Source organism: Heterocephalus glaber, unplaced genomic scaffold (genome assembly GCF_053883595.1).
Source record: "Heterocephalus glaber isolate CG9 unplaced genomic scaffold, H.glaber_assembly_v1.0 deba00001442, whole genome shotgun sequence".
Taxonomy (NCBI): Eukaryota; Metazoa; Chordata; class Mammalia; order Rodentia; family Bathyergidae; genus Heterocephalus; species Heterocephalus glaber.
The window spans coordinates 50,031,178-50,045,443 of NW_028258296.1; positions in this window are offsets into that span (position 1 = coordinate 50,031,178).

The window sequence follows — 14,266 nt, forward strand, 5'->3', positions numbered from 1 at the left end:
ACCTAAGATATAGATGAGTGAGGCTTCCTAACCCCGAGGGCCTGTCAGATGTTCCTGCTTTACATTCTGGTGACATTTGTACCCTCTCATGGATGTCGTGATGATGCATTTCCATGTTAATTTGTTTCAGACTCATGCAGGACCCCGAGAACCCACCCGATTCACCAAGGGCACAGTGGGAATAGAGCACCATTTGCTTCTCACTGTAGCCCCAGCATCTAGCATGGTTCCTGGAGCATGGTTCCTGGAGCATGGTAGGTGGTCAGCACCAGCCACACCTGGATGCACGCAAGCTGAGAGCTGCTGTCACTGTCACCACTGGGGAGCTGCTGCCCTCTGAGTCAATTTCCCACACCCTGGTCTCAGCTCCTCTTCCCCGCATCTGGGCTCTTTCTGTGAGTGACTCAGCAGCAAAACTTGTCCATTTCCTTTTATTTTTGCCTGAGAAAAATAAGCATTTTCCACATTTTTTAACTTATAGACACCAAGTCTCTTTTCCTCCAGCAACTGAAATCTCTCAAGTTGTTTGACCTCTCCTTTATGAAGCATGAATAGCCATGTGGCATCTCAGGAAGTTTCAAGGTCATTAGCCACAACCTCTCCTCTCCTCAGGTGCCTGGAAGCCAAGGCCCTTGGCCCACAGATGCAAACTACTGAGCTCTGCACTCCTCTCTCCCCTCTTCTGATGCTCCTGGTCCTGCCCAGTGGCTACAAGCCAACAGAACAAGCCTGCTGCCTGCAGCTCCTGTGTCCCCACCTCCTCACTCCCAGCCCACTCCTCCAGCAGAGTGGCCAGAGTTGTGGCAGAAAAAACTCAGACACGGTCTGGATCTAAACAGGCTGACGGGCATGGTGATGCACACCTGTACTGCCAGAACTCTGGGAGGCTGACGCAAGAGGATTGCAAGTTGGAGCCCAGTCTGTGAAACTTAGAGACTTAGGAGTACACTTTCTCAAAAAAAAAAAAAAAAAAAAAAAAAAAAGAAGCGATGTAGCTCAGTATGATGCTCCTAGGTTGAATCCTCATTCACACACGCACACACACACATTGAATGCAAACAGTCCAATCTCACCCAGGTTGTAAATGGAGAAAGTAAGGCCCACAGATATCAAGATCATGGGCCTTGTTTGGCGATGCTGCTTTAGGAGGTGGAGTTTAACCAGCTGGGACACAGAAAAGCATCTTTCTCTGCAGTGACCAGAGTCACTGCAGGCAGCTCTGCACACCCCTCCTTTCTGCTGGGAATCCACCTCCCATACCCTCTGCCTCCCTTCTTTCTAATTGGCCTTATCTCATACAGGCATCTATAAGAGGTGGAGGACTCCAGAGGGAAGGGCTTTGGCCACCTTCACCCTTGATGACTGGCTCCATCCGTAATGTTCCAAGTCTCCAGCCTGATGCCTTCAAGGCCCTGGGATGTCCCAATTCCTGTGCATAGGACAAGACAGAGAGGCACCTGCCCTCCTCAGAGGCCAGAACCCATAGCACTGCTCTTACATGACAAATACTGTGTTCCCAATCCTCTTCCTTTTCTCCCCTCTCTCCATCCCTTTCCATCCCTTCTGATCCACCTGCCCTCAGGGGTGAGTACACTGAGCTCCTTTCTACTCAAAACACACCACCAGTCACTTCTGCTTCCAGTCAGTCAGTGATCCGGCTGGTTTAGAATCAAAGGAGTTTTCACTCTCAGCTACCTCTCTCCAGAAACATCTAGATGCAGATGAAGGTAGAGATAAATTCCAGTGATGCAGCATGAGAAGGGATTCCAACACTCAAGGAATCCCAGGAGCTGAGAGCTTTCCTCCCAGGGACCAGGACAGAGGCTAGAACTCTCTTTGGGTAGAGTTAATTCTCCTCTACCCAGGCCAGCCCTATCCTCTCCCCATGATTGTTTATATATGCCTAAAATTTGGAGAACCCAGGGTGAGGAAGAGGTAGAAGACACAAGTCAAGTTCCCAATACATCCATCCATTAATAGCAGCCATTTAAATCCTACCAACAACGCCAATGTTAAGCCATTAGCAATATTGTAGATGTAACTGAAAAGAGAGTAAAATATGTGGGCACATTACTAGAGTCTCATGCAGTCATTAGTAAAGAATCCAGTCCATCATCATTTAATATAGTCAGAATGTCTCCCAGAGCAAGGCCACTCAGGTGTGCAGCCTGCCATTCAAGCTTGTCAGGTTCCAAAAGCAAGTGGACTCCATTCTACTTGGATTTACCCTTTCAGGAATTTGGCAGAACTAAGATGAGGGGGGAGACCATCTCTTACTCTAGCCCCTTTCACTGGATTGGTATCATATTGGATTTCCTTTGTGGCCCAAGCCACTCATTCTTTCCTTGGCCCTCAGCTACTCCCACACTAAACGTATGGCCAGTGCTTTCCATCCACCTCTATAAGGGACTAGGTAACACTGTGCCAGTGTACCTGCTGGCAGCAATTTTGGTAGAGGAAGTAACCCACTTCCAGTCCACTATCCATGGTTCCCGGGGTCTCACTGCAGATCTGCAGACCTGCTGGCTCCAAAGACAGGGCTTCCGGTGAATCACTTCAAGTTGGAGAAATTGGCTATGACAACTCAGAACTCAGTTACTCAGTTCAGTTACTCAGAACTAAATTCCAGTTTTATTATAGAAAAGGAGACACATTACAGCCCCACATAGGGAAAGACATACAAGGCAAGGTCTAAGAGGATCCCAAATGCAAAGCTTCTGAGTTGCACTAGAAAAGAAAAGGTATCACCCTGACCCATGTTTTCTGAGGCCCCACTAAGAAATTTAGTTTACTGAAAATAATATCAGTATGCAGGATTCCCGATGTAGCTTTTTCCAGCAGAAGGGCAAGAACTCTCAGGGGTTCTTGGGGCACCTTCTTTTCTACCTCTCACACGGCAGTGGTGTCCTCCGATCTACGGGACTTCCCCTGGTCAGGACCTAGGGTGCCGCAGGGCTCTGCTCGTCCAGCTTGACTGCACTTGGGCTCTCACAGCACCGCTGCCAGGCCTCTGTCCACCACTGCTGCGCTGAACTTGTGAACAGGCCTCGGCCCAGCCTGGCTGCTCTGAGTCATGTCACTCGGCCGTGAAGCACCATTTCTTCATGGCCACTTCTCTAGGCTCTGATCAAGTGCCTGGGAAACTGGGAAAGGAGGGGACATGCAGCAGGCTGGAGGTCAAACTAGACACACCCTTGCTCTTCTCAGAGGCCTCCGCTCTCTCGCAGACTTCTTGTCCTCAGGCTCCCGGACCATGAGGTCTTCTTTCCTCAGGCTCCTCCCTCTGAGATTCAGCACCTCCTAAACTGTTTCCCCCACACCCCAGGCTTCCATGCTCACTGTCTGGGAAGCCTGGACATCCTGAACCCCAGGAATGCACGACGTGGCCCTGCCTTCCCCTGGGACACATCTCTAGGACAGTGTACCAGGGGCCTCTTTTTGGACACACACGGGCCCCTCATCAGTAGGCTCTCAATTTACTGAAATGTCTGATGCATGCTCTCTTAACCCTTGAGGTTATATTTTCCATAAGATGCCCCAAAATATACTTGCTTAGTACAAATGGAAAAATGTGAAGCCAACATCTTATTATTCTTGGTTATTTTCAGTTGTGCTTTTATGGAAAATTAAGTTATTCCTTATATTAGGCCTTAACCTATATCTATTCTGATGACATTTCTGAGAAACATAATATGTGTGTGTGTGTGGTTTTTTTTTCAAATTTTATGGACTCATCTCATATTTCTTTTTGTTTATCCTTGGAGTAATATGAAATATATATATATATATATATATGGTCCAAAAGTTATTTATGAAAATTGAAATTTTTCCAGGAAAAAATACAAAAGTCTTTATGATTTGGCCCCACATTCTTTTATAGGCTATTTCCACTCACCTCCCTCCAACCCCTCTACTAACCTTCCCCAGGCTCCCACCAGGCAATCACATGTAGACCTTCTGGTCATATGAAATGATGATGGACTTAGCTCTTTATTAATGACTGAATTAGACTCTAGTAATGTGTCCATATTTTTAACTTTTATTTTTCAGTTACATCTACCATCTTGCTGAATGTACCATTGTTGCTACATTGTTGGTTTTAATGGTTGATATTACTGGCCAGATATATTTGAGAAACTGAGTTAAGTCTCTTAAGAACACAGAGCCAAAGTAGGCTGGACTCCAGGTTTAAATTGTGGTTCTGCCACATATTGGCCATGTAATTTTGGCCATGTGTTTAAACTTATGCAACCTCTTTTGAAGGAGTATAGATAATAATAATACTTAGCTCACCACAATGAGACACCACTGTACATTAGGAGAGCTATTACCAAAAACACAGAAAATAATGAGTATTTGTGACGAGAAATTGAAATTCTTTGCATTATTGGTAGGAATATAAGATGGTTCAGCTGTTGTGAAAAATAAAATGGCTGCTCCTCAGAAAATGAGAACTCTGCATCCAGATTCCCCAGATAATCTCGCGTTACTGTATGATCTAGCAATTCTGCTCCTGGGTGTAAACCAAAAAGAACTAAAAGCAAGGACTTGAGCACATACTTACACATTTATATTTACAGCAATATTTTCATAATACCCAAAAGGCAGAAGCAATTCAGATGACTATCTTTGGATAGATGAATAGATTAAAAATATAGTATATACACACAAAGAAATATTATTTGCCTTGAAAGGAATGATATTTTGACATGTTCTTACATGAGTGAATCTTTTTTTTTCCATTAAGTTTATTGGTACATTTTAGGTATACAATACAGTTACATTCATCATTGGGATCTTGTACCTTTACACGAGTATCTTGGTTCTTGTTTTTTTCCCATTCCCCTGCCCTCCCTTTACCCCCTCTACCCTTCTCTATTTGTATAGACTTTGTTTCCATTTTTTTCCTTTTCTGATATTTTTCTTATCTCTTCTTTCCTTTCCCCTACCCCTCCCACTTCCCCTACTCCTTTAGACCTTTTCTTCCTATTACACAATATCAATTATATATCTTTTAATTACAATATCAAGATTTAGAGGACATTATCATAGATTTTACAGAATTTAAAAGGTATAGAAAGCATATTACAAAAATCTTTTTTGAAATAAATTTGACAACTTCTATGAAGTATCTTGGAAGACAAATTAATGAAACTGACTCTGGAAGAAATATAAAATTTGAATAGCACCTATTAAAGAAATATATTCCTAGCTTGAAACCCTACATATATGACAACAACAGGCTCATATACATTTTAAATGATGAATTGTATCAAATATTTAAAGCAGAAAAAAGAAGGAACACTCCTGCCCTCATTACAGGAAATCAACATTGTACTAATACTAAAACTGAATAAAGATAATAGAAGAAAAAGTATGAACATACACAAAAATTTGTTTAACAAAACAAACTATTAGAAGTCAGATCTGGCAGGATGTAGAAAGTGGTTTTGTTATAGGGATGGCAGTGTTGGTTCAGCATTGGAAGATCCACCCCCAAAAGTCATCATTTTAACAGAGGAAAGGAAAAAGCCATACGATCCTGTGAGTAGTTGCAGAAAAAGTATTGGACTAAATTCTACAGCTGTTCATGGTAAAGCTATAAGGAGTCTAGAAGTAGAACAGAGCCTTCTCAACAAATAAAGGGCATGTACTCCATATTTCCAGCAAAAATGCCTTATATGAATGGAAAAGATACAATGCTTTCTCCCTAAGGTGGGGAACAAGGGCAGATATGCCTACTCTTCATCGTCCATTAAACTTTGAAACATAGGCCCAAACCAAAATAGTCTGGCAATAAAATGACACAATTAGGATAGGATTGGCGAGGTAGAAGTAAAATCTTTATATGTAGATGAAATGATCATCTGCAGAGAAAATACTAAGAAATCTCTAGAAGCCCCTAGAACTTATATTTGAATTTAGCAGGATTAGAAAAAACAAGGTATATATGAAAATTCAGGTGTATGTATACTTGCTATAAATGAAGAATTGGATATTGAAATTTAAAAGTTATGTAGGGGTACAAAGGAGCTAGAAAAGTAAAAAGAAAAAGAAAAGAACAATGTTGGAAGACATTTAGTACCTAATTTTAAGACTTCCTCTAAAGCTATAGTAATCAAGGCAGTGTTGGTGTAAGGAAAGACTTATAGATCTTTGGAATAAAACAGAGAATCTAGAAATAGAACCACACATATATAGTCCAATGAGTTTTGAAAGATTATTTAACATTAACATTTTATAGAACATAAACTCAATTCAAGAGCAGAGGAAAAGATAGTGTTTTCAGCAAATGGCACTAGAACACCTGGTATCAGTATGTAAAAAATGAACCTCAACCCTTTATTTTCATACATAAAAATAACTTGAAAGGATCTATGAACCTTAATATGAAAGACAAAAACTATAAAACTTTAAGAAGAAATTATAAGGGAAAATGTTCATGAATTTGGAGTAGGTAAGAATTTCCTAGGATACAAAAAACATGATGTATAAAAGAAAAAAATTGATAAATGAGATTCCATCAAAATTTAGAACTTCAACATCATTAAGAACATGAAAAGTAGTCCTTAAACAGAGCATATTTATAACACACATAACCTATGACCAGAATATATAAAGAACTTACAGCTCATTAATAGACAACCCAATTAAAAAGTAGACACAAGAAGATGATAAATAGCTAGTACACCACAAGGAAATGTGTACAATACTAGATTCAGAAAAATACTAATCAGTACAATAACAAGATCGTATTATACACTCATTAGGGAGATGAAGTTAAAAGTTTTAAAAGAACAAATGTCAGCTTACATGTGAACCAGTTAGAACTTTCTATTACTGCATATGTGAATGTAAAATGATAAAACCATTTTGTAAAACAATGTAGAAATTTCCTGTATTACTGTTAAGAACCAACAGCTCTGTTCTTAAGTTTTTACTTAAGAGAAATGAAAACACCTGTTAACAATAGATATCTACATACAAGTTCATTATCCTTTATCTGAAATTCTTGGGACCAGAAGTGTCTCAGATTTTGGTTTGAAATCCACTTGATCTGCAAAGAGGATAGCTATTCCTGCTTTTTTTCGGGTTCTTGTCACATGGATTATTGTTTCCTACCCTTTAACTTTCAGTCTATGAGTTTCTTTTTGAGTAAGTTTGTCTCTTATATACAGCTTGTAGGATCTTGCTTCTTGATCCATTCTGCGAGTCTATTTCTTTTGATTGGTGAATTGAGACCATTAACATTGATGGTTATAACTCATACATATTGAGTTATCATTGTCATGACTTTTTCTTTTTGTTGGATTCTCCCCCTTTGCATTTAATTTGTCACTCCCAATGGATTCATTCTGCTGGGTTTCCTGGGGTTGTGATTGTCATTGTCTTTTCCTAGGATACTGTCTAAAATTTTTTGGAGTGCCAGTTTGATATTCATAAAGTTCCTAAGGTGCTCTTTGTCATGAAAGTATCTTATTTCTCCATCAATTTTGAAAGATAGGTTTGCAAGGTACATCAGTCTGGGTTGGAGGCTGTTTTCCTTTAGGGCTTGAAATACATCACTCCAAGCTCTTCTTGCCTTGAGGGTTTCCATTGAGAAGTCTGCTGTGATTCTGATAGACTTTCCTTTGTATGTGATTTGTTTCATTTCTTTAACTGTTTGTAGAATTTTGTTCTTGTATTGGATTTCTGGAATCTTAACTATTATATGCCTATGTGTAGGTTTTTTTTAATCAAGGCTAGTTGGAATCCTAATGCCTTAACTTATCTGTATGTCAAGTTCTTTTCCCCTGCTTGGGAAGTTTTCTGCCATCATTTCTGTGAGCAGTTTTTTTTTTGTCACCTACACTCTCTCCTGTTTCTTCAATGACTCTGATCAGTCTTATGTTATTCTTCTTTGGATCATCTAGCAGCTGCTGGATTGATTTCTCGTGGTCCCTATTTTATTTTATTTTTTTATTTTTTGATACCGGGGATCGAACTTGGGTCCTAGAGCTTGCGAGGCAAGCAGAGGAACCGCTGAGCTAAATCCCCAGCCCTCTAACTATTTTAAAGCAATTTTTCTTTTCCTGGTCACTAATTGCAATCTCATCTTTTATATCTGAAATTCTGTCCTCACATTGGCTCATTCTGCTGTGTAAGCTTTCAGTGGAGTTTTTAATCTCCTGGAAATCTGTCTGCATCTGTTTTATGGATTCCATTTATTTCCTGTGTTGGGATTCTATCATGTTCCTCAGATCCTCTATTTTTAAATCTGTGTCCTCTCTAGATTTATTCATCATGTCTTCCACTATGGGCACAATCCCTGCTGTTATCTGAGAAATTATTTCTGATTTCATTTTTTGCAGATCCTCTTTTGTTGCCAGTTCAGGGATTCCAGGTGGTTGAGTATCAGATTGTTCCATTTCATTTCCCTTTCTGGGTTGCTTTAGGTGATCCGGAAGTCTGGTTTTAAGACTTCTTTATTTGTCTTCTCATTTCAACGGGGGTGGGGGTGGGGGTAGGGGGATTGTGCTGCTGCCACCCGCATGGCTCACCTCCTCAGTGCAGGGGGCAGCTCTGCTCCTTGGTGCTGGGGCCAGTCTACATGGGTGAATCTTGAAGGCATTAAGCAAAGTGAATGAGCCAGTTACAAAAGGACAAATTTAGATGATTCTGCTTCCATGAAATATGTAGAATAATCAACTTCATAGAGACCAAAAGTAGAATAGTAGTTTCCTGGAGCTGAAGAGGAAGGAAAAATGAGAGTTATTGTTTCATAGATACAAAGTTTCAATTTAGGAAGATGAAGAAAATTCTTGAAGTGAATGGTTGGGATGGGAGTACAACAATGTGAATATGTATATTGTCAATGAACTGAACACTTAAAAATGGTGTAATTATATGTATATTTTTTACAATCAAAAATTTTTAAAAAACACCTATCTGAAAAGGTCATAATGAAGACATAAATGTATGGAATATATTTGCCACAATGCCAGCACACAGCAGCTGCTCACGAAAATGTTAACTCTTCTTTCTGGAAAGCCCTTTTGCTGTTATTAGGGTAACTCGCTCACACCTCCAGCTTTCATGACCTTTGGGGCCCATTCCAATTTCTTTTATTCCCTTCACCCTTTCATCCTTAGCGTCTACCTCCATTCTCCCAATCACATGCTTCTAACATGGTGCAGTTCTTCCTTGGTTTTCTTATTCATCTTTCCCACTAACTCTGGGCTCCCTGAGGACAGATCATGTCCCCTGTCCCTTTCTTGTCCCAGTGCCTAGTACAGAACCCACTGCAGATATTTAGAATATTCATCATACAAATAAAAAGATGATGGGGTAGGAATAATTTGTAAATGGACAATTATTGCTCATTCCTCTAAAATAGAGGGTTCATTTAAGATTAGGTGAGGACATTCTCTTTTCTAATGGGAAACAATTTCATGGACCCATACATGAACTATAAGTTGAATTTTCAATATTGAAGATGTTAGTAAAAAATTCACTGAGTCATCACACAGAGTTTAATGTACACATAGTTTTGTGCATCAGTGGCTAGAACTCCTGGTCCACTGAGCATCCAGTACCCTCAAGTTGGCAATTAATTCTCAAAAAAATGTGGCATTTTCAGAGCAATTTAATCCTAAAGATTAATTTGAATTAGAAAAATGACAAAGCATTTAGGGTTTCTTTGTCCCCTGTGTTAGCATGGAAAGGAAAGCTTGTTCTGGAGTCTTGATGGAGGGCAGAAACAGGCAATCTCAGAGCTGAAGTTCAGGTGCTAGAAGACTTGCCTGCCAAGTTGAAATTTTCTGTGAAAAAGAGCTATGCATGTCTGTCAGTTTCCTGGGGCTGCTGTAACAAAGAACCAGAAGCCAAGTAGCTTTGACAACAGCAAGGTACTGCCTCGCAGTCTGGAGACAGGGTGAGATCCTCATAGCACTAGGAGAGAAGAAGTCCATTCCAGGCTTCTCTCCTACCTTCTGGTATTGTGCCTGCAATAGTCAGTGTTCCCTGGCTTGTTGAAGCATTGCCAGTCTCTGGAGCAGTCCTCATCAGCTCTCTCTATGTGCATGTAGCTCTTGCTCTTTGTTTTTTATTATGAACATATAATCTTGCAATCTTTAATGCATATACCAACTAACAAGAGTAATCTGGCAAACTTGAATACATATGCAAAATAAATAAAAATAGATGCCATGTAGAGCCGAATCAAGTTTGCCATGAATAGAAATAAATCCTTTATGAAGAAGGCAGTAGTGTGTGAGTGGTAGAGAGGGGCACAGATTCTGTAACCAAATTCAAAGATCAGCAAATATTTTTCTAGAATGAACCAGATAATAAATATTTCAGTCATTGCAGTTACAGTATATGGTCTCTATTGCGATTAATGCATCTTTACCACTGCACCATGTAACAATTAATAAACAAATAAATATCACTGTTCCAATAAAATACTTTTTGGCAAAATTAGGCAGCAGGTCAGATTTTGGCTAATAAGCCTTCCTAGTCCAGACCATTCTTCACCCTACTGCATCCTTTTTCCCTTTATGATATTCTTTCCTGTGTATCATTCCCTGCCTCAGACCCACCTCCTGTTGCAGCTCTCCATCTACCCTCATTCTTTTCCTTCCCCTTTATGAAACTCATGAATGATCTTCTGCACTCATTTTGATCTCCTTTATTGCAATATTTCACTTCCTTTCATCCCTCCCCAACTATGCAGCCTCATCCTGAAAGCATCCTTTCTTCCCCATCCCAGTTCTAACTCTGAGATGAATTCAATCTCCCCACCCTGCCCCATGTCCACAGAGGAGATAACATCAGCATTCACATAGGCCAGTTCAGTACTGAGCTCCAACGGTGCAGTGTATATATAACCATATGTATGCAGTGGAAAATACTCTCAGGTCATGCATTTCAATTTATGAACCACTTTGGCAGGCCTTGTTCTGCTCTCACATGAGGCTCTGCCAAGTTTACAAATACTTCCTCTGAATGACAATAAATTTGGTCTCCCCTAATCTTTCACTCCACAGATAAAATCTCATTGAGGTTTGCAATACCACTGACACTTAAAGTTAACTGTTTTCTTGCTTGATCTCAACACCCTAGCCAATGTATTTTGAGGTCCTGCTATGCCTGGGTCAGAGATGCCTGCCTCAAAGATTTTTGCCTATCCTTGTCCTGACACTTGGAAGCTCACTTACTGGGATGCTTCTCATGCTGCTCTATTTTATCAAATCAAGACCACTGATGAAACCCAGACAGAAGGTCATTTCTGTGGACACTTGGCTGTACCTTCTCCCCTAATAGATTAATTTGCCAGATGTAACTGAAGTTTTTTCTCACAGACAGTAAAGTTGCTTTTTTTGGATGAGCCCTGAAGAATTTAAAGGTAAGGAAACATACGAATATGCCATCCACATCATTTTAATTTTTTTCCTTAATTCTCCTTTGTTACCTTCTGTGATTGTTGTTTAACATAGTTCAACAGAAGAATTTTTAAAAAGACATCTTCTCATCACCATTATCAGCATCACAATACCCCTTTCTCTTTTCTCTATTTACTCAGCTACACAGAACTTATTCACCTGCTTTGAAAACTTTTAATAACTGGTTAGCCCAAGCTATGATTATCTTAATTTTATTTTGTGTCCTGAATTGATAATTAACTGATCCATCATTTTTCAATACAGTGAAAATTGCCATATAGTGATATGTTGATAATAGTCTGTGGAAGAAAAGAAAATCACCTTTGAATTCTATTTTCTTCCCATATTCATTGTCGAATATGTTTGTAGAGAGAAAACGCATGAAGACACACAGGAGAAACAGAAAAGAAAAAAGGCCCAAGGATGAACAAGAAAGACACAGGTGCCCAGGCGGGGCCCTTGCCTTGAATCCTTTGGTTCTCTTTCTTTTTCCCTCTTTGTTGCCATTCCTCTGCTTCTGTTTTCTCTTTCTCTCTCCCTCTTTCTTTCTTTTTCACTCTGGGAGAAGAAATCACATGGATATGCTTTATTTTTCAAATATTATTATTACCACCTAAATAAATTTCAACTAGTAATTTTTATTTTGAATTTCGTAGAATTTAGATACTAACTGCTAATTATTTGAGAATAGGGTTTATATCCTGGAACCTTAGCCTTAGCTTCCACATGCCTTGACAGGTATAAATCTAAATGGAAAATAAAATATCTTCCTTGTCAGAATGGAAGACAGCAATCATGATTTAGGTTATTCTGCTCTTCCTTCTCCTTCCCTCTCCCTTTCTCACACTCAGCTGTGTCACTAATGACCAATGAAGAGGCATCCACTGTGCACTCCTCCTGGGGAAGTAATGACTCACAGCACTCCACCTCCCTCCTGGGGAAGCCACCTGTGAGTTCCGCTGCTAAGGTCTGGGACGGGGCTCTGCACATAATGTGGTCACCATTCAATAAAGGCTGCTGACTGAGTGAGAGGCCAGATGGCCAACGGGCTGGCCTCTAGTGAGTGGGCAGGACAGATGACACCAGCCAGGCTCAGACACACAGAGGAGACGATGGGGTGTCAGGCACAGGATTTCCCACTATCAGACTCATGGACTGCAGTCCCACAGATCTGAATTTAAACTTTGGCTCGAGTTGAACCTACAGAATGAGAGACCTTGGGCTTCTCACTTCATATATCTGAATCTCATTATTTTCATCTATAAATCAGAGGTAACGCTGCCTACATCATGGGCTTCTTGAAAGCATCCAGGAGATGCTATCCATAAAATCCTAGCATAGTACGTGAGAGATGAGAAAGAGCACACAGAACGGAGGGAAGAAAAGGACAAAAATCAGAGCCTAGGAGCAAGTACAAGTCAGTAAGGGGCCGTGTGGGGGCAGGTCCAAACCAGCCCCAGGTATACTACACAAAGGCACTAAGGGAAAGTGGAGATTCTGCTTCTAGAGGTGGTTATTTGCAGAACTAGCTAACTACACAGCACCATCTAGGGTCCAACCCTGCTCCCAGCAAATGGGGGGTCTCAGCAAGGTCCCCTGACAGGACAGAATTCCCCATCCCTTTTTGTCCCCTCCCTGCCCCTAGCTCTTCTCTTGCCTCTGCTCCCTTTTTCCCTTCCCATGTTCTTTCCCACCCCACCCTTATTCCCTTTTCTTCCTCAGGCTCCTCTTCCTGGTGCAGTGCTTTTCACACTGGGGTCCTCAGGGATTTGGGCAAAACAATTAAACTGTGGGAAGTCAGATAATGACCATTCCCAAACTCTAAGAGGGCAAGCACCGCCCCTCCTCCTGTGTTCCAAGTCCCTTGGTTCCTTTGGGTGGCACTGAAGTTTCCTGGCTCAGCCAAAGCTGGAACAAGGGTCCCGTGAAGAGGAGGGTCTGCAGCAGGCAGTGAGCAGACACCAGTAAAGAGGAACACTTGCTTCCGTTCCACATCCATGGGGCCCACACTTTCTCTAGTGTGAATTCCATGCTGAATATTTTCTTCTTTTCCAACCAGAACAAGGACTTTATATGAAGAGCACACAAGCTAAAAGAAGCAGCAAAGCTTTCACTTCAGATAGGGAAAAATTACCACGGAGTGAAAGACAACTTTGGCCAAGTCTGAATTTTGTGAAACTTGCCGATTTCTATTTTCTGGTCTAGAAATTGTAATTTAAAACAGTGCTGAATTATTTCTTCCAAAATACATTTACAAAGAGATGTTGGATTCAGTTCAGCATTCTCTCCACACCTCCTTAAATCTCTCTCATTCTTTTCAAGAGCTAAGATTTGCTTTCAAATCCCAACAAGTTGCTCTTGAAGTGATATCACTTGTTCAACATAAAGTGTTTTTGAAAGCTCAGTGGGAGCATTGTAACATGATAAGGAACTTCCTGAAACATTACTAGAATGCAAACTTACATGTCCCATGTTTCCCAGAAAATCATTTGAATGCCAATTTAAGCAGATAAGAACAATAAATATGAACTTATTGTATTCCTGTTTATTCATCATTTCCCAAATCAAATATTATTCAGTACATACTTCTGCTCTGATAGTAGTCAATAGTAAACTAAAATTTATTTAGATTTTACGAACTGTCTATTCACATTAGGAGTTAATCAGAACAAATACTTTTAAATCCCAACAGTTTTAATCAAGGTGACGATGTATGTGTAAGTAATTACCTGTGTCAACTGAAGAACAGACAGAAACACAAGACATACATTTTCTTCTCATCTTTCCCTTGCTGACCATCATCTGTGATGTGTATGATGGAAAAATAGTGGTCTCTTTTAGCC